The 20,144-nt window shown below is 47.3% G+C and overlaps 1 protein-coding gene across 1 annotated transcript in view; it reads right to left on the bottom strand.

The window, feature by feature from the left end:
- Plekhg3 (pleckstrin homology and RhoGEF domain containing G3) overlaps positions 1 to 8,435 on the bottom strand; it is a 42,809-nt gene extending 34,374 nt beyond the window's left edge. Inside the window, exon 1 of the mRNA XM_028790190.1 lies at positions 8,398 to 8,435. The gene's annotated coding sequence lies outside the window, so the exon portion shown is untranslated. The remainder of the gene's footprint in view (positions 1 to 8,397) is intronic.
- Positions 8,436 to 20,144: the final 11,709 nt, after the last annotated feature.

The raw sequence follows: 20,144 nt of genomic DNA, 5'->3' as shown, positions 1-20,144 counted from the left end.
CAATATGTTTATATATTACATAATCCAAAATGTTCATAGCGGCAATATTCACTTTTAAAATGTTATTTACTTACTGCCAATGCTGGGGGGTGGGGATGGTTTTCAAACCTTGTGCATCTAAACAAGTATTTTACCACTGAGCTATTGCCCCAGCCAACATAACAGAATGACTCATAACACTAAACAGCTCAAACAGAAATGTCCATCAGCTGGTGGACAAATGAGCAAACTGTAATATAGCCACACAGTGCCAAATTATTCGGCAATAAACAATGACTTGCTTTCTACAACACGGAACACCTCAGGAGATACTGATGAACCGGAAACCAGAGGTTAAATGCAGAAAGGAAGCCAATCAGAAAGACAGATGGTACATAAATCCATTCAGACATGTCCAGAATAGGTAACCCTAGAGAAACAGGAAGTACTTCAGTGGCTACCTGGAGCTCAGAGCTGGTGAAATGGGAAACGACTGCTCATGGGAACAGGCTTTTCTTGGGGTGGGGATGGGGGGTAATAAAAAATGTTATAAAATTAGTTACACATGGTTACACAACTCTGCAAGTGTAAATATAAACCAATGGATGATACACTGTGCATGGGTGACCTTTAATTTATATATAAAATAAATAATGAAACAAAATAAGGAAAGAAAAACATTAAAGACAAGCCAGTAGGGAAGTATAGACCACTCAATTGGGGGATGGGGGAGAATTGGCTAATGATCTGGAAAAAAAATCATTTCCATCTTACAAGGTTAGCCATGGATACATACACGGGTCCGGAAGCACTCTGTGACCATGACTGCGACCCAGAGTGAGGCGCCAGCATCAATACATATGTTAAAGCTCTTCCGTGTACTGCCAGGGCCAAAATCCAGCAACCAGAAAGTCCATTCCAGGTAAATTTAATTGGGGGGGGTGGGGCACGGACGGAACATTTTACTACTATAAGAAACGAGAGAAACAAGCACAAAAACGTAGCATTCTGGATCACTAGACACCAAGACCACACAGTTCAGCATCTGAGGCAGAGCCCAGAAGCTAAACAAAGAAGCGAATTCCTGTGGGGTGTTACGATGGCAGTTCCTCCCTGTCATTAGCTGATGAGAAAGATGCCTGAGAAGCAGTCTTGTTCTGAGAGGTAAGCAACCCCTGGGGTACCTGACAACCAGTTATCACGGAACTGAATTAAGTGAGGAGCCATGCCAACTCTCCTGTAACCCAAACCTAGGCCCCAGCCCCACCAGGACACCAAGGAAAACAGTCCATGCTTGCAGTTCTGGGAGCCGGCCAAGAGCATATGCTCTGCAGTCATTAGGAAGTTCAAATCCTGAGTAAGGGTGTGGCTGAGGTGGGGAGCTTTCACAGCAGGCAGAAGACCCTGGGCTCAGTTCCAGTCCCACCCTAAAAAAAAATTTTTTTAAGGGTAAGGGAAGTTCAAATGTTATCTTTGCTAAGTGACAGCACAGAGGCACTGGGCAATTTACCAGACCTTGAAAGGACCTGGGGAGATGTGAGTTCACTAGCCGAGCATCAACATCTCTTATGATTCCAGCCAATCTGACTGGGAATCTTTAAAATTATGTTATACATTTCCTTGCTCCCCTAAACCCAGTGAAGAGAGCATAATTTAGCCTGTTCTTCATGAGTCAGGGTCACGGCTGCTGGCCAGGCATCCATCATGCCACCAATGATCCAGGTGGAAGGAAGGCGTGGCAAGCCATTCCCTGCAAACAAATGACCCCGGGTCCTTCCGCTAGGACTGGCTTTTCCGGGCGTTTCTGTTTCAGCCTGTTTTCCTTGCCAACTTACTGCTCCAGGACTGTTCTCTCTTTCTATTCCGGCTTCCTCACTTATCACTATCCATCTGCCATGGGCTTGGCTGTAAGACACAGGTTATATGGAGATGTTAGCTCTCAGGGGGCTGCTGTGGGTATTTCATAGGCATCTCAACCCCTGGCTATTTGCCCTTCTTGGTGATGAGCAGATGAGTAATATTGTTAGGCTGCCAAGCAGCTGGGAGTGGTGTTATAGGATATCATGGGACAGATATTCAAATCTATAAGCACACCCTAACGTCCTCTTTTGGCCCCATGGTGATAAACTCTGTAGCGGGCCTGGAATACGGATCCCAGGAACTTCAGGATCCCTTACACGTTGCAAGCTGCAAGAATACCAGGCTGCCTGCATTAACCACCTTGCCTGCACAGGTACAAAGTAGAATCTTATATCCTGGTCATTTATTTTAGAAGACAAGAATAGGTCATTTATAAACCAGGCATGGTGACTCACATTTGCGATCTCAGCACTTAGCGGCTATGCCGAGAAGATTGTGAGTTCGAGGCCAGACTGGAGACCATAGAAACACAAACAAGAAGGAACATGAAAACTCTGAAAACTCCACTCCTGAGGTTTGTCACACAGTAGCGTGACCCTTATATGACAAGCACTTATTGTGATGCTACCATTCAACAGGCACTGGGGATGTAGCAATGTCTTTCTTATATAGAAACTACAGGGACACTAGTTCCTCTTTCTCTACAATAAAGATTTGCTGGTCGGTGGTGGCACACGCCTTTAATCCCAGCACTTGGGAGGCAGAGACAGGTGGATTTCTGAGTTCGAGAGTTCGAGGCTAGCCTGGTCTACAGAGTGAGTTCCAGGACAGCCAGGGCTACACAGAGAAACCCTGTCTTGAAAAACAAAACCAAAAAAAAAAAAAAATTTGTTTTTTTTCTGTTGCTTATGTCTGTGAGAGAGAGAGAGAGAGAGAGAGAGAGAGAGAGAGAGAGAGAGAGAGAGAGAGAGGAGAGAGAGAGAGAGACTGTCTCTATAGCCTTGAAAGTAAAAGCTATGAGCTCTTAAGAAAAGCTTTTTGTCCTGTGTGTGGGTGTTCTGCCTGCGTGTGTGTCTGTGCATCACATGTGTGCAGTGCCTATGGAGGCCAGAAGAGGGCGTCAGATCCCATGGAACTGGAGTTATGTACAGTTGTGAGCCTAGTAGGACTCAAACCCCAATCCTCTGGAAGAACAGCCAGTGCTCTTAACCACTGAGCCATCTCTCCAGTTCCTATCTTTTTAAATTTATTTAATTGTATGCTTTATGTCCCTTGCTGAGAGGGTGTCAGATCCCCTAGAACTAGAGTTACAGACAGCTGTAAACGGCCATGTGGGTGCTGGGAATTGAACCTGGGTCCTCTGGAAGAGCAGCCAGTGCTCTTAACCATTGAGCCATCTCTCCAGCCCTTAGCTCTTAAAAACAAAACAAGCCAGCCTGGCTACGAAGAAACATTCCATTAAAAAAAAAAAATCAGATAGTTGTATCAGTGGGTAAAGGTACCTGCCACCATACCTGATGACTTCAGTTCAATTCCTGGGTCCTACATGGTAGAAGTAAGCTGTTCTCTGAAAACACACATACACATGTACATGTACATATACATATGCACATACACATATACATGTGCAATGCGTATACACACACACACCAAGTACATAGAAAAAAAATGACTTTAAAAAAAATCTTACATTCCTCTCTCCCATCTCAACTCAGACTCTAGCAATAATTAGAGAAATTCCTAGGAGTCTCACTGTGTCTCTAAAAGGACTACATGTACCTGGCACCTTCTAGAACCTTCTTCAGTCTATGTTCAGCTCTTGAGGCTGCTCAGCACATGGAATAGGAGTCTTGACATTAAATACAAGCATCCTCTCCAAATGCCAGCCAAAAGCGCTAGCAAGATACTGGTATCCTTTGAATTTGTTTTCCCAGACAGCAACAGCTCACCCGGTGTCGACTCCACCTGTGCATCTTCCCAGTTCCAGGGCAGGTGAGCCCACCTCGCTGGGATTCCTCCTGGGTGGAGCCTCTGCACCCGCCCATCACATCCAGTAGATCACACTTTGTAGTATTCCCAGTTCTGTATGAGAACAAGAATAAGCAAAGCCCCATTCCTGCCCTCAGAGACAAACATGGTGGCACAAATCTCAGCGCTTGGGAGGCAAAGGCAAGTAGATCACTGCAAGTGTAAGGTGTAAATAGTCTGGGGAAAAAAACCAGAGCTTGTTGTCCAGCCAGACCCTGTTTCAAAGGAGGGAAAAGTAGTCAACAAATCTCAGATCCAATTAACAAGACACCCTGGTCCCCAAATGGCTGATGTCAGAAGAGCAGCTAGCAACTCCAGACCAGCCTCTTGCTGATCAAGGGCCCAGTTTTCCTCCTCCTGACTTCTGAATACCAATGTCACGAGCATGTTCAAGGGTACACAGGGCCCTCGTCCTAACTTCCTCTGAGGCCTGATTCTATCTGGCTATATACCAACTGACAGAATCCAAAAGTTCCTTCATCACAGGGTGGGCCCGGCTGCCCTGCCTGTGCATGTCCGCGCCTGCAGCGGCCTTGTGGGAGTGGCCTGGCTGATGACCACTTCCCTCGGCCTGGACTCCACTGCACATTTCTCACTTCCTGTGCAGGAGGGCCCCCAGGAAACCGCTGACCACAAACTTTGACAACAGCATTTCAGATTAAACTGCTCTGGAGGAAGCTGATGGTTCCAGCAGAGCCGGGAGGAGACAGACCCCATCACACGGGTTGGGCGGAGACAGCTTGATTCACATGTGCCCGACCCTGAGCTCTCAGAGTGACTATAACTATCCATAATCCAGCCAGTTGCAATTTTGAGTAGATTTAATTTTTAAAGCCCAGGAAAGAGAAGTCGGACCAGACAACATAGCAAGACTCTACTCACTTCTGCACCAACAAAGCGGCCCAGTGGTAACCACCAAGCCTGATGGACTACAAGTTTGATCTTCAAAGACCTCCATGGTAGAAGGACTCCCACAAGTTGACCTCCACATTTTTAATTCATTCTGGTCCCTGGTGAATGAGCCCTTATTAAAAGTCTTTGCAGGGTATCTCGGAACCTCTATCAGACTCTCCCTGAACAGCCTGCTAACCAACCATCTACCCCTTTCCCCTCACTCCTTTATCCCATATTCTCAATATGCCCCCCATCCCCACCCCTACCTAGTAAAACAAACCCACGTGGAGGATGAAGGTGAAGAGGGCTGGACAGCCTTCAGAACGGTAAGGCCAAGCAAAGACGCTGGACACAAAGGTGTGATTCACCAACTGACCGGAAGCAGGGGGAATTCCAATGCCTTGGTCACCCTGTCTAAGGGACAATGGCCGGCACACATCTGGGTGTCCTGCATCCCCAACCTGCTACAATCCAGGTTAGCATAGAGAGGCTCACCCACTACTAGAGGGACAGAAGCCTTTTAGTGGCCCTCCTTTCAAATTCCCTGCTCCTTCCCAATACTTCAAACGCTTCTCGTCCAGAGTCCTAGCTGGCACTGGCAGGAAATCCCCGCTGCCGCCTCTGGAGAACTCGGTCAGAGAAGTAGTTCGCTTCGCACAGCTCTGTAGGGCTGGCTAAGCACTGTAGATGTGTTATCTCTTCGTTCACTCTCACAAGATGGTAGGCTGGATGACTAACTCCACTTTACAGGTGAGAAACAGACATAAAGAAAGGAGTTTAGTCAACAAATGGCTGCAGGGCTGGGAAGTTGTCAAGTTGAGATTTAAGCCTAGGTCTGTGCAACTCCAAACCTTGCTCCTAAATGTCACATCGGGATGCTGACCTAGGTTTCAAGGGACAGACATCCAGAGCTCAAAGAATCTCATGATCAACTCCAAAGTCCCTTCCTTAGGGGACAGCTGCCACCTCCTCCCTTCCTCAGCAATTCGAATTGACCTTCCCTGGCATATCTTCCTGATAACTTTAAACATGCTTTCAATGACCCGTCTTGTTTTCTGTCCACTTCCCTCAGTAAAATTCCACTCCACCAGGTCAACAATTGCTAAAAACTGTACTTCAACCATTGCTGTGTCTCCGGATGCCCAGTATCATACACAGAAGATGCTGGATAAAAATGGGATAGCTCTAAGATGGATGGGTGTAAGGAGGAGAGGTGAGAACAGAGTGTGTACCGGGAATATTCGAGGCCCCGGAATGCGCCTGCCAGGTCTGTCGGACCCCAGGGACTCCAGAAGAGCTTTCCTATTGTCAGTAGTAATCCCAAACACTGTCCTGAGGGCTTCTACAAACTGGGGAAGGAGGGTAACAAGTAGGGAGGGCTACAGCACATGAACAAAGGCCTGTGGACATGCAGCTGGCCAGAGAGGCGGGACAGGGCAATGGCCTGGGCCACAGAACAGCCCGGGATGGCTGAAGTCAGCCCTTAGTGCAGCTGCAAAGACAACACCTCCCATCACCACGGTCCTCTCCACCCACAACACAACAGAGAATAGCTTCCCCATTAACCCTTCAGGGCCAGTCGCGGCTTGTGGCAACCTCCAGTCTCAGGACCAGAGCCTGTACAGGGTGGGTGGGAGTGGCAGGCCTCACATCTGGGAACCACGCCTTCCTCCCCTCCAGGTCTGGTCATCTCTCAGGCCATGGCCTTTGGCCTGTTCTAGTGTAAACATAGTGACCCTGAGATAGCAGCAGGTTTGGTAAAGCCAATGTTTACTCTGGGACTAAGATATTACAAGCCAGAGAATAAACTGCCACAATTGGCTCCTGGTGCCCACCATCTCCTGTGTCAAACATGGGGTATATCTAGCAAACACTTAAGGGCTCCTTGTAACCACTACACTTTTTTTTTTTTGGTAGGAGTTTATAAAATACTTCTCATACAGACCCCCCCCTTTTTTTTTATTGTTACCACATCCCCTATAAAGAATAACAGGTACTCTGTATGGAATCTGAGTCAGAAAAGATAAGTGAGTTGGGGAAAGGGGGAGATCTGGCTTTAGGTCAATTGTGTAGGAAAAAAAGCCTCAGACCCCATCAATCTTTGATGTGACACAATAGAGCCAGCATTAAACCTCTAGCAAAACAAAAAATCTTGTGGGACTCTCAAGTCCAGCGGTCTTTCCCATTCTCCTAGCCGGACCTCTGTTAAAAGTCAACAGAAAAGCCCCAAGGCCGCTCTAAAACACTGGCCCCACTTATCAGCCCAGACTAAGCCGAGGGGGAAAGCCAACCGGCCGTGCTTCGTTCCTGATTCCCAGCACCATGTGGGAAAGTCCAGAAAAGGAGGCCGGCAGAGGCAAGCAGGAATGCTAGTAATATGTCCAAATGAGAGATTGGATCTGTGAGACATCCAGTGAACCCAAAACCATGAGGAGTAACAGTAACACCAGAAGTTGACTTTCTGGTATTTAGTCCCTGGGTTTTAGGCTGAGCGTCTATGGCGCGCAAGATTCCAGTTTAGCGAAGGAGGGAGTGGAAAGGGACTGTCGGGAAGGCCAGGCACAACAGGGCGCATCTTCTCTCCCTCTTAGGCTGCCATGATACGCCACACTAATTATTTCTGAAGGGTTGTGGCTGGAATGCATTCTTGAACAGGCACAGCTGGGAGATTGGGAACCCCAAGACTAGGGTTCTCTGTAAGGTGCTCTAGCGCTGGTCGGTTGCTGGGGGTGGGGGTCTCGGCAACCTTAATAGCCCTTAATCTACCAAGAGTTTAGTGACTCTAGACGATACTCTAACCCAACTTTTAGCACCACCTCCCAGTGCCACTTTTCTCCACCCTCCAACCATCGCGCTGCGTGTTCCGTTTTTTTTTTTCCTTCTTTGTTTTCAAAAGTAGCTCCAGTGGCACACAGCTTTAACCCCAGCACTTGGGAGACAGAGGCAGATGGATCTCTGTGAGGTCAAGGCCAGTCTGGTCTATATCGTGAGGTTCTAGCTTGAAAAAAAAAAACAAAACAAAAGTAGCTCCAGGATAAAACATTGCCACCGAAGGAACACCTTGAACGACTGAAGCTTGAAGCTTCCCAAATTGAAGGTCTGAGAGAAGGGTGTAAATAACCAAACCAGTTGAAGGAGGAGAGGGAGAGGCTGTTAGGAGCAGCATCAAGGGGCTCTAGGTTAGCAGCTCCTGGACACTTGGCTTCTGACACCCACTCTAATCCGCCTGGACAGGCAGCTGAGATTCCCAGAAGCGCGGTGTGGCACCAACCCGGAACAGACTGAGTGTCTGCGCACTCCTGAGCTGGCGGGACCAGAGGCGAGTCCTTCTAGAAGGGCCCACAGTGTCAGGCAAGCACTAGCCCACGGGCGTCAGTGCACACAAGGGGTGGCGGGAACGTCGAGAGCTGCCCAGATTTTAAACTCTGCAAAGCCTATGCTGCTTTGGTTTCCGGGGTGGGAACAAAAAGTGACTCCCCTTAAGACCTTCCCGCGCTCCAACCACTGAGTGCGTCCGAGGCAGCCCTGGGCCAGGTCCACATCCCACGGAGGGCTAGCCTGGGGTCCCCGCAGAGCGCCGCCACTCCGCCAATCGAGCATGGGCAAAGGGAGAGGGGCAAACCAGGGGACACTCACCAAGCGGTGGCCGCCCCGCCAGCTCGCGACGCGCCGGACGCGCGGGGCTGCCCAGGTGGCGCCGCGAAGCGGGCTCGAGTTTGAAAGTCGCTCTCGGAAGCCGCAGAAGCCGCCGGCCGCTCCCGCCCACGGCTGGCCGCCCCGCGGTCCCAGCCTCCGCCCGCTGCGAGCACCAGACTCCGGGGGACCCCCGAAATGCGCACGGTTCCCCAGCACCCGGCAGGAAGTTGCGACCGAACGGAGTCCAGGCTGCGGCGGGAGGGAGGGAGGGAGGGAGAGAAGGAGGGAGGGAGTCAGGGAGGGGCGGACCAGGAATGTTTCCAGTGGGTGGAGACTGCGCTCGCCGCTGCGATCCAGCAATCGGCGGCTGGGGGTGGGGGCGTGGGGGGCTGGGAACCTTGGCGGCGGAGCGAGCGAGCTGGGGCTCGGGTTATAGGAAGCGGCCGCTGTGGCTAATGATTAACGCGCGTGGCCCGCTGTGTGGGTCCTGCTGGCCGCCTCCCCTTGCCACCTGGAACTCGAGGATCCCGAGACGCACGTGGTGGGGTTACTCTAGGGTCACCGCCCTGATCTCACGCCGAGAGGGCAGCCGAAGCCTCCAGACTGGGTTCCGACTAGAGAGAACTCCGAGCCCAGCCACCTGGACTTTCCCAGGAGAAACACCGGTCTAGATGGCAAGGACGTCCTGGTCCTACTGGAGCAGGTCACCACGACCGCTGAGTCAGAAAGGCACGTCTCGAGTTCCTCACCGAAACTAGGTCTCGGTAGCCCTTTACAGTTGTAATATCTTACCTTCTGACGAGAAAGAGATAAGAAGCGCATAACTTGGGGCCGGGCGGGGCGCTCAGCGGGACTGTTAGTGAGAAAAACAGATTGAGGAGCCTGAATGACAGCGGACCCCATTTTGAGTGTGACCTGGCTATCAACAAAAGGCATGCACTGGGAAACTGGGGGATGAGAGGTGTTGTAGCACAAGAGTATAGAATACAGACAAGTTAGACTTTGAGCAAGAACATAAATCTTTTGTGTTTGGTTTGGGTGTTTGTTTGATTTGTTTTTGTTGTTTTTTTTTTTTGAAGCAGGATTTCAATTAGCTGAGACTGGCAGAGGCTGACCTTGAGTGTAAAGATTCTCCAGCCTCTATCTCCCAAGAGTCGGGATTACTGCTGGGCACCACCGCGCCCTAATTATTGTTCTTAACTTTTTATTTGAGACAGCCCCACATTTTGTAGCCCATGCTAGCCCAGAACTCTTGGGTGATCCTCCAGAGTGCTGGAATTAAAGGTGTGCGTTACTACACCTCATTAAGCATAAATCTTTCATAGGTAAAGATCTTAGGGGAGGTAGTGCTAGATGCTGTCCCAACACCCACCATGAAGTGGGGTAGGAGATTGGAGCCCATTGTGGGATCACAGAAGAAGTGGGACTCCCGGGTTAAACGCTGGCACCTGGTTCTTGGAACAGACGTGGAGCATCAACCCCAGTAACGCAGCATTTAGACGGCCAGATGTAGACAAGGGAAAATCCTAAATGGCTCATAAAGTCCCCTCCTCCACCTCTACCCACTGCTCCAGGGAAAAGCAAGGACCTAGCGATTTACGGAGAGGGGCGGGGCAGAGCGAGAGGAAATGGCTTTCAGGTGACTTTGAAACGGGATCCCTGGGAAGAGTAAAGATTAAAGTAGTCCTTGCTCCTGACTGCGGAAGGCGTCTCTCCTGGAGGGCCAAAAAGTAAGGCCCACTTTACTTAGTCCGCAGGTAAGGCCTGAAGAGCGACAGGCTAGAGGACAACACCGGTGAGAACCAAGAATACTGGGAAGGGGCGGGAGAAGATAAAACTACTGGGTGGGATGGGAAAGAGAGAAGTCCCACTCCTTCCCGCCTTGGGCTTTCTGGGTTTTTTGTTTCTTCTCTAATCTGTTAAATCTTTCCAGTCCTTTCCTACTGGTCTGAAACGCCCAACTTCCACAGACGTACCCCAACCCCGACTCCAAGATTTAAACTTTTGAATGAACACCTTGCTTTTTAGCCAGCAAAGGAAAAAAAAATGTCGATGGTAGTAACGTTTAGGGAGTGCCTACCAAGTGCACCGCACTGTATAACCGCTAAGGCAGGAATACACTAACTCCCATGTTGCAGGGAGTATACTGAGGCTCTGAGGACCGAGCAGTCTGACCAAGATCAATCACATCAGGGTGTAGTTTGAGGGGGCGGCACTGGAGTATTTACCTTTGAGAGTTTTACAGGAACGATTTCGGTTTCAGAAGGAGAAACTGAGGCTTGGTCCTTCAGCTAGTGGGTGGCAGAGCTGGGAGCCTTTCCCCACAGGGAAAACTGCATTTACCCAGCCAGCTTTTTCTCCTTTTAGACACTTGTTAGAGCCCATCCTGAACTTGATTCTAAAGCCTAGAGTTGTTTCTAATTGCTTTAATTTATATACCCGTTTCCTGAAATGATTGTAATCTCACTATGCAGAACTTGTAGGAAGCATTCAATAAGGCCGTGCTGAAGCCAGATGAAACAACCAAGAGTTTCGGGTAAAATACAGTTTCCTGCCTCCAAACCCGAAGGGTCAGCGTCTGGACCAGGGTCTGCGAGCCGCAGCCCCTTCGAAGCTTTAAGCCTTTCTACCTTCCCACCAGTTCTTGCTTCAGCGAGTGGCCTGCTATTAAATCATTTATTATTATAATAACACCTTGAGTCTCAGTAATGCCTTTAATCTGAGGTCTCAGACTGTCTAACAAATACAAATTAATTCATCTTCACAGCCCCTCCACTTGGAAGGGAGAATGGAGGTGTTCTCCCTAGTTTATGGGTGAGAAAGCCAAACAACCAGAGTCAAGATGACTCACGGGGAACCAACGCAGGGTTTCTCATCCCTTCCCTTCTGAACGCCTGCTACCAAGCCTTGCATGAAAGTTTCAAATCCCAGACACCAAGGCCACTGAGTTTTCACAATAAAGAACATTTCCAAATTGTCATTTCAGCTGCCCCATTGTGAATGTCAGGAAAGGGAGGGATGTAAACACAGAGGTTGGACCCCCTGGGGCTGTGTTCTCCGGCTTTGAGGAGGAGCCGAGGCTTGTTGCTGCTGACAGAACTTCATCCCCAAACATGGAAGAAATCCTTCTCAAAGGAGACCCTATTACACTCTGAAATCTCTGCTCTTTCAGGGTTGCAAGTTGCTTTTTAGCAGAGCCTAGCATGGACAGGACTCTGAGTTTGAATCCCCAGCACCACAGAAAACAAGCAAGAAAAAAATGTGTCACATACAACAACAAAAGGAAAAAATAATAAACTTCACAGTATCAAACTTTTCTGTATTAAAAGAGTGAAGGTCTGGCTGGGCGGTGGTGGCACACGCCTTTAATCCCAGCACTTGGGAGGCAGAGGCAGGTGGATTTCTGAGTTTGAGAGTTCAAGGCTAGCCTGGTCTACAGAGTGAGTTCCAGGACAGCCAGGGCTACGCAGAGAAACTCTGTCTCAAAAAAAAAAACAAAAACAAAAAGAGTGAAGGTCTAGGGGTTGCAAGCTCAGTGGTGACTTGCTTTGGTAACATGTATGAGGTTCTGTGACTAGGACTGAAAAAAAAGTTGCCAGGCATGTTAGTCCTGGCAGTCAGGACCATATGTAATAACCTCTAGTCTGGACTATAGAGTGAGACACTGTCTAAAGAAAGACAGGTGGGCTGGAGAGATGGCTCAGTGGTTAAGAGCACTGACTGCTCTTCCAGAGGTCCTGAGTTCAATTCCCAGCAACCACATGGTGGCTCACAACCATCTGGAATGGGATCTGATGCCCTTTTCTGTGTGCCTGAAGACAGCTAAAGTGTACTCATAGACATTAAATAAATCGTTTTTAAAAAAGGAAAGAAAAGGGCTGGAGAGCTGGCTCAGGGGTTAGGGGGCACCGACTGCTCTTCCAGAGGTCCTGGGTTCAGTTCCTGGCAACCACATGCTGGCTCACTACTATCTGTAATGAGATCTGACACCCTCTTCTGGTGTGTCTGAAGACAGCTCAAATAAAAATAAATCTTAAAAAAAAAGTTTAAAAAAGAAAGAAGCCAGGCATTGTAATATATACAAACATTTAATCCCAGCACTAGGGAGGCAGAAGCAGGCTGATCTCTTAAGGTCAGGGTCAGCCTGGTCTACATAGTGAGTTCCAGGATAGCCAGGACTACATAAGACCCTGGAGAAAGAGAGGGAGAGAGACCCAAAGAATGGGAGAAATATAACACACACAAAAACCCTACAATTCAATAAAGAGACATCCAGTTTTTTCAACGTGTAAAGGATCTGAACAGACTTCTCCCCAGAAGGCTATACAATGGACGCCGAGCAAACCTACAGCTTTAGAGGACGATATGCAAATAGAATCCACAGTGAACACTGCTGCATCCGCCAGGACGCCTGTAACCAGCAGCATGTGACAGTGAGTGCTCCTGAGGGCTGGGAGAAACTGCAACCCTCACACAGCTGGTGTGCCTGCTTTGCAGAACGCTCTAGCCCTCTTTCAAAGATTAAACACAAATTTGCTTTATGACCCCCGATTCCAGTCCCAGGAATGTACCTAGGAGACATGAGAACACCTGTCCACACACAACTGTGAACATAAGGGCTCATAGCATTATTCATAGCAGACTCACAATAGAAACTCAGATAGCCATCAACTGCTGGTGGTAAAGAGAGTGTTCCGTAGGATACAACCGGATGAAGTCTCGACTCACAGGTGAGCTAGAAAGCCTATTGCCGAGAAACCAATCACAAAGAGCAGCACATTGTGTAACCCCATTTACACGAAGTGTCCAGAATAGGGGTGGAGGAATGAGGAAGAGCTGCTAGCTAGTTCAGGACTCTCAAATATGGTGACAACTAGTTATTCTCAACTGCTGAGTTGGGGGTTTGTGTTAGAAATTATACCCATGCTAAACATGGGTTCTCTCACTGAGTTCCACAAAAGCTGAATTCTACATTTTAACTACAATTTAAACAGAAGGGTCAGGCTGGGTTTTTTGGGGGAAGGGAGTGTTTTGTTCTTACTGTCATTTGTTTGTGCTGGGGCTTGAACCCATAGACTCATGCATACTAGGCAAATGTTCTTCTTCTGAGCTATATACCTGGCTCTTTTGTTTTGTATTTTGAGATAGTCTCATGAAGTTGCCCAGGGCACTCTTGAGATTACTTTGTAGCTCTCAGACAAGCCATGATGTAGTCATCCTCCTGCCTCAACTTTCTGAGTAGTTGCTATTACAGACCTATGCCACCAGGCCCAGCTCCACGCTGCTCTGGAAATTCTGGGCTTAAATGATCCCCTGGCTTCCGGCCTCTTTTATGAGTAGCTGCCTCAGTTTGTGTATTAGTCAAGGTTCTCCAGAGTAACAGAGTTTATGAAATGAATCTCATAAGAGAAAGAATTTATTAGAATGACTTACAGGCTGTGGTCCAGCTAATCCAATAATGGCTGCTGTAAACAGAAAGTCTAAATATCCAGTAGGTGCTCGGTCCACAGGCTGGATGTGTCAGCTGAGACTTTAGTATACACCGGAATCCCGAAGAAAGAGGCTCTGATGCCAGTGAGGACATTGACTTGCCAGCAAGAGTGAGAGCAAGTGGAGAGCAACAGCTTCCTTCTCCCGTGCCCTTGGAGAGGCTTCTGTCAGAAGGTGTGGCCCAGATTACATGTGGATTAAAGGCATATCTTCCTACCTCAAAGATTTAGACTAGAAGAGGATCTTTTTACTTCAAATTGAGCAAAAGTCACTCACAGATGTGCTCTCCATCTTTGGATTTTGGTTATAGCCAAGTTGTCAGCCATGGTTAGTTAACAGTTTCCCTAGTGAGACCAAAAGCATGCACTACCACCTCCATCTGAATTGTGAGTTTTGATCAGTAAAGTGAGGACCAGAGAAATGCCTCAGTGGTTAAGAGTGTTGGCTCCTCTTCTTAGGGGACCCAAATTTGATTCCAATTTTCACCCATATGGCAGTTCACAACCATCTGTAACTCCTGTTCCAAGAGATCTGATGTCCTCTTCTGCTTTCTATGGTCACCAGACATACATATGGTACACAAACATTCATGTAAGCACAAAACTCATATACATAAAATAAATCGAGTCATACTTTTAAAAATGCCATTAGGGCTTATTATTATTTATTATTTTATTATATGGGTAAAATGTTACATGAGTTTGAGACCAGTTGGGGCTATAGAGAGAAACCCTGTCTCGAACAAACACACCAAAACCTGTCACTGTATCAGCATCTTAAGATGCTCGGCAGGTAAGGGAAGGGCAAACTCAGTTCTGCATTTCAGCAGAGAATGCTATATGAAGCTATAGGCACTGTAATTCCGTGCCTCAGAACACTCAACAATTCAAAGCTTTGTGGCCCGGAGCTTCTCCCAAAACCACTGAGAAGGAAGGTTTATAATTAACTATTAGAGATGGTTATGGGGGTGGGGGGAAGGGAATGGGGTAGGGTGCCCCTCCTTGAAATTCTTTATTGATAGCTTCCTCTGTTCTTGGTGTCAGAAAAATGTGACATCAGAAAGAGGAAGAGGCTGTGGGGGAAGGGAGAAGATGAGTGCCCCATGCACAGCTCACTGCCACCCCACAGGCAGTCTGAAGGAAACAAGCTGTTGTTTGACTTTGTGTCTGCAACAGAAGCATTTGCCAATCACTTGCGGTTTTTCAAGAAGCAGGGAGCCCGTGTGAACCATTTCTGGAGATCTCTCATGCTCACCTTCCTTATCAGTAGATAAAAGGGCCTACTCAGCACCCACAATGCCAGAGACAGGGAGTCGGCACCCACACATTGGCCTTTGAAGCGTTGGGTTTGCTTTATACACGGCTTAACTGTTCAGTCCATGACTTCTGGCCTATGAGCTGCTCTTCCGTCTTCGAGACTGTGTATAGATAAAGAAGCTGTACACTGCTCCATACCAGAGTGAAAGACCATCTGGAATAGACTTACTGGGTGAAATGATATTTTGAGTTGTTTGGGGGGACTTCCAGATTCTTTTGTACCAGAGGTTTTCAGGCATGGTGTTCATAAGAGTTACTGGAAAATTTCTAATTCAGGGCTGATATCGATCTTCATTCTTTTTGCTGTTTCACTGGTGTTTGATAGGACTCACTGTAGCCTTGAACCCCTGATCCTCCCTCACCCGCCTTCTGAAAGCTGGGATTTTCAGCATGCATACGACACCCAGCTTTAGCATGTATATTCGTGGGGTGGGTGTTTGTTTGGTTTGGTTTGGTTTTTGAGACAAGGTCTCTGTGATGCTCTAGCTGCCCTGTATCTTGATATACAGGCTAGGCTGACCTCAGAGTCATAGATCCACCTGCCTTTGTCTCCTGAATGCTGAGGTTAAGGTGTGTGCCACCATGCCTGACTCGATATGTGCATTCTTAAGATAGATAGATAGATAGATAGATAGATAGATAGATAGATAGATAGATTTTTTTGTAATTACGTGTGTCTTTGCATATGGGGTATGTGCATGTGAATGCAGGCACCTGCAGAAGAGAGCACTGGGTACCCCTGGAGCTGGAGTTTCAGGTGCTATGGCTTCTTATCTTCTGCAAGAGTTCTTAACTACTAAGATCTCTCCAGCCTCATAAGAATTTTTGTTATTTATTTCACACACTGACAATCCCCACGTGCTCCAAAAGATAAGGAAAAGGGTCTTGCTTGGGAGGAATCCTGACTTGGGAGAAAATCTGGCTGTTCTTAAGTCAGTCAAAGGAGTTCCGAATTGCTTCCCTTGCAATCCTCAATCTTCAACACCTTGGTGAACAGAAGGGCAGGGCCGGTTTTCCAGGGACTCTCTACCAGATCTTTCCAAAACAATGAACAAGAGCTTAATTAAGCTTAATTAGTAGGTAATTGCCCAGCTGCTCGCAGAGGGAGGCTGTTCTCCCTGACTATAATCATGGCTGTGTTTTGCTCATCGCATTGGCCTGTGAGTTCTCAGCCCTGGCTACTCTGAGTTTCCTGAGATGACAGGGCAGCCAAACTGAAGTAGCCCGTTCTGCATACCCTTCCCTTGGCTTCTGCACCAGACCATGCAGGAAACACAAGTTGGTTCTAAAGCACACTAGAGTAACTGTGGCCCAGCCTGGAGAGCCTCCTAAGTCATCAGCAACTCACCCAGGAAAGTGGGAAAACTGGCACGCAGGTGGGTGGCATAGCCGAGCGTTTCCATCAGCACAGTGACAGTGGCGAGACTCACAGACCCGTCCTATCCTTGGCTGCCAGGTGCTCCTACCAAAACCCATACTTTCTGCATGTGCGGCACTTTGTGGAATCATCTTGCCTTCATCAGTCTTGATTACAGTCTTGTATGTAACCAAGCTGAGAGAAACACAGCCGAGAACTTCTCCTGGTGCTCCTGCTGGTTCCTCCTGCTGACTGGAGCCAAGCTGGCTGTCTCTGCTAGGTCATGTCACCGCTATTGCTAACCCGACTCTATGGAACTGGAGTGCTGGTATATCCATAAATTCAAGTGGACGGAGCTGCCGCTGCTAACCTGTGAACTGAACTGCCGATTTCCAGACAACACAGATCAGAGTTGCTCCAAAGAGCCATCTCTTAACGGGTCCACCTCCCTGTATCCTTTCTTTTCTACTACCTCTGGTGGGTGGTGGGCTACAAGGGAGGTTAAAACATTTAAGAACCATCATTAAAAATAAGATTTGAAGTAATTAAAATTACACTGTTTGGTTGTTTTTCTTTCTTAATTTCAGATTATAAGTGCTGGCTTTCCAAGGCCAGACTTAATATCCTAATTTCCTTATTGCCATATCGAGGAGGCAGAGATTGACACCAATCTCTGAATAGAGACCCTCTACTCAGTTCATCTATGTGCAGAATCTTAAGATAGACGTGACTATCCTGGGGAACTTTAGTACATAGTTACGTTATCTATGAAGCCACCCCAACCATCCAACCAGGCACTCACCAGCCTGTCAGTCCACCCACAGAAGTCACTTGTCAGCTGTCCTGGTTACTGGGACTTGTAGACTTAGTTCAAGACATGGGTTTGTTCTAGGAGGAAAACAAGTAACCAAATCAAATAAGAAACTCCAAAACAAATAGAAAGGATTTGCAGGACTGCGTTTTCTGTGTGCCCATTTATTATACCTGAAGATAGGAAAGATATTCCCCCCCCTTCACCTGCCCGCCTGCCCGCCTGCCCTTGGAGTATTTGCCTTTCAAAGAACAAGGTATGTGCTTATCTCAAGGATCTCCCCACCACTCAAAAGGCTTTTAAATTATTTTCTAATAGCTTGAATGTTGTCAAATCCTAGGCATTTTTTAGGTTGGGGAGGATATTTGGGAAATGGCTGAATGCCATTCAGACTCATGTCTGGTGGGAGCAAGAGAGATTAATTCTACATGGGGCTGGTAAGGAATCCAAGGTCTTCCTGACAGCACCCAACTATGGCAGAGCATGACTTTGCTGGAGCCTAGTTCTGCATGCATACTTGCACTTCATATTGCACACAGTGCACACACCAGGCAAGGCTCACAGACTCCTGGATGCTATGGATTACAGTGTGTTACAGTGTACGGACAAAGCTTCCTGCTCTCATAGAAACATGAGAGTTTCACTACGGAAAACAAAGATTTTTACTATGTTCTCACCCTCCTCCTTCATAGTATGTCTTTGTACTAAATTGGGTTAGAAAATTTGATCTTCGCCAGGCGGTGGTGGCACACGCCTTTAATCCCAGGACTTGGGAGGCAGAGACAGGTGGATTTCAGAGTTCGAGGCCAGCCTGGTCTACAGAGTGAGCTCCAGGATAGCCAGGGCTATACAGAGAAACCCTGTCTCGAAAAACCAAAAAAAAAAAAAAAAAAAAAATTGATCTTCAAAACTGCCTTTTGAGGACTGGACATGTAGATTTGTGATAAAGTACTTGCCTGGCATCTGTGAGGTCATGGGTTCAATTCCAAGCACCACAAAACAACCACAAAATTATAGTTTGATTTACTGACTTGAGTTTCATCTTTAAAATATTATTAAACAGGGAGGGCTGGAATGGTGGCTCAGCAATGAAGAACACTGGCTACTCCTTCAGAGGACCCAGGTTCAGTTTCCAGAACCCACATGGCAGCTGACAACCATCCATAACTCCAGATTCCCAGGACTTGACTGCCCTCTTCTGACCTCCGAGGGCAGCTAGTACACACTGGGCTCACATGCATACATGCAGGCAAAACCCTCATATACATAATATAAAAATAAATAAAAATTTTGGGGGGAAGAGTTTCAAGATAGGGATGCTCTGTTTGTCCCTGGCTATCCTGAATCTTGCTTTGTAGACTAGGCTGACCTCAAACTCAGAGATCAGCCTACCCTGCTTCCTGTGCACACCTGTCTCATTAGATGATGAATTTTACATCATCTTTAATAAATACAAAAATTTATATGTGTACCAAAGAATTGTTTTGAAAGCAATTTCTCTATGGTTTATCATCAGAAAATTATTTTTTTTAATTTATTTTTATATACCTATATACCAAGAGTCAAAGAAAAATTTCTTAGGTGAAATGAAGTCACAAGTGGAAAAAAAAAAAAACTGAGAAGCCTCATCTACAAAAGTGTTGATAGAGGAGCTATGAGGCCACTTCCCCAGTTGGGAGAGACAGCTCTGAGCTCCAGAGAGCTGAATCCAGCACCTTGCCCTCCCTGTCTTCTGCCTCCTTCCCTTCCCTGTCTTCATTCTCTGTTATGGGTTCTGGCAAGAGGCCATCAGATAGCTTTAACACAGGAATGCAGTTGATTGTCATCGGGCATTTGAATAGCATGCTTGTCTCTCATCTAAGGAGAACTAGAAGCCACTTGTCTCTAGTTGCTCCCAGACTGTGACAGCCCAGCTATTTTCTACTCTAAAATCATGTCCCATAAATTTTCGTGATCCCCAGATAATCATTGAGGTTATGTGCCAGACATTACACTGGCCTTCTGTCAAAGTGTTGTGTGGCAAAACTTTTTCTGGGGAGATGCAACAAACACATCTACTCACCCCAAGTAGGGATCTCATGACAGACTGAAGTATGGATGTCAGCAAAGTCCAGCTTGGCGAAACAATGAGTGTTATTGAGGTTACTTTCGGGAGTAGAGATAGCTCAAATACAGCTGCATCACCAAAGCTCAGTCCAGCGTGGGTGACAGGTCACAAAAGCTGGAACTTGATGCTCAACAGGTTGGAGAGTGTCCTTTCCAAGTGACTCTGGTCTAAACCTTTCCCAGGCAGTTCTGTTGGTTTCTGCTTCTTCCCGGCAGCTCTGCCAGTCTGAGTCTTCTTTGTAGCTTGGTTTGTTCATTCTGGGAAGAAGGGGCTCATGAATCTGGTCAGTTTCAGGGAGTTCCTGAGGCTGTTCTTGCTTGAGGAGATTGCTGTGGGGTGAAATGTTTCAATCTCAGAGGAAACTGTTACCCAAAACAGAAACAAAAAATCATTAGGCTCTAGTTCTGACATTGACCCTGTGGACTTTACTGTGAACAGCAAAGTTTTAGTTTCATTCCAGCTAGACATGGAAAGCAGATGTCTTTGATAATTGAAGTAGAGGGCAGAGGCTATGGAACTCACCACATGCACGATTGGGCAAGCCTTTGGAGGCTAAAGGCTCCAACCAGAGGTTTTTGTTTTGTTAGATTTTTAAAAATTATTTTATGTGTATGAAAGTTTTTCCTCTCTCTCTCTCTCTCTCTCTCTCTCTCTCTCTCTCTCTCT

Source organism: Grammomys surdaster, unplaced genomic scaffold, assembly GCF_004785775.1.
Source record: "Grammomys surdaster isolate TR1022 unplaced genomic scaffold, NIH_TR_1.0 127, whole genome shotgun sequence".
In the NCBI taxonomy this organism is placed as follows: domain Eukaryota; kingdom Metazoa; phylum Chordata; class Mammalia; order Rodentia; family Muridae; genus Grammomys; species Grammomys surdaster.
Note: the sequence above shows the minus strand (reverse complement) of the source record. Positions and strands in the feature narration are given on the sequence as shown.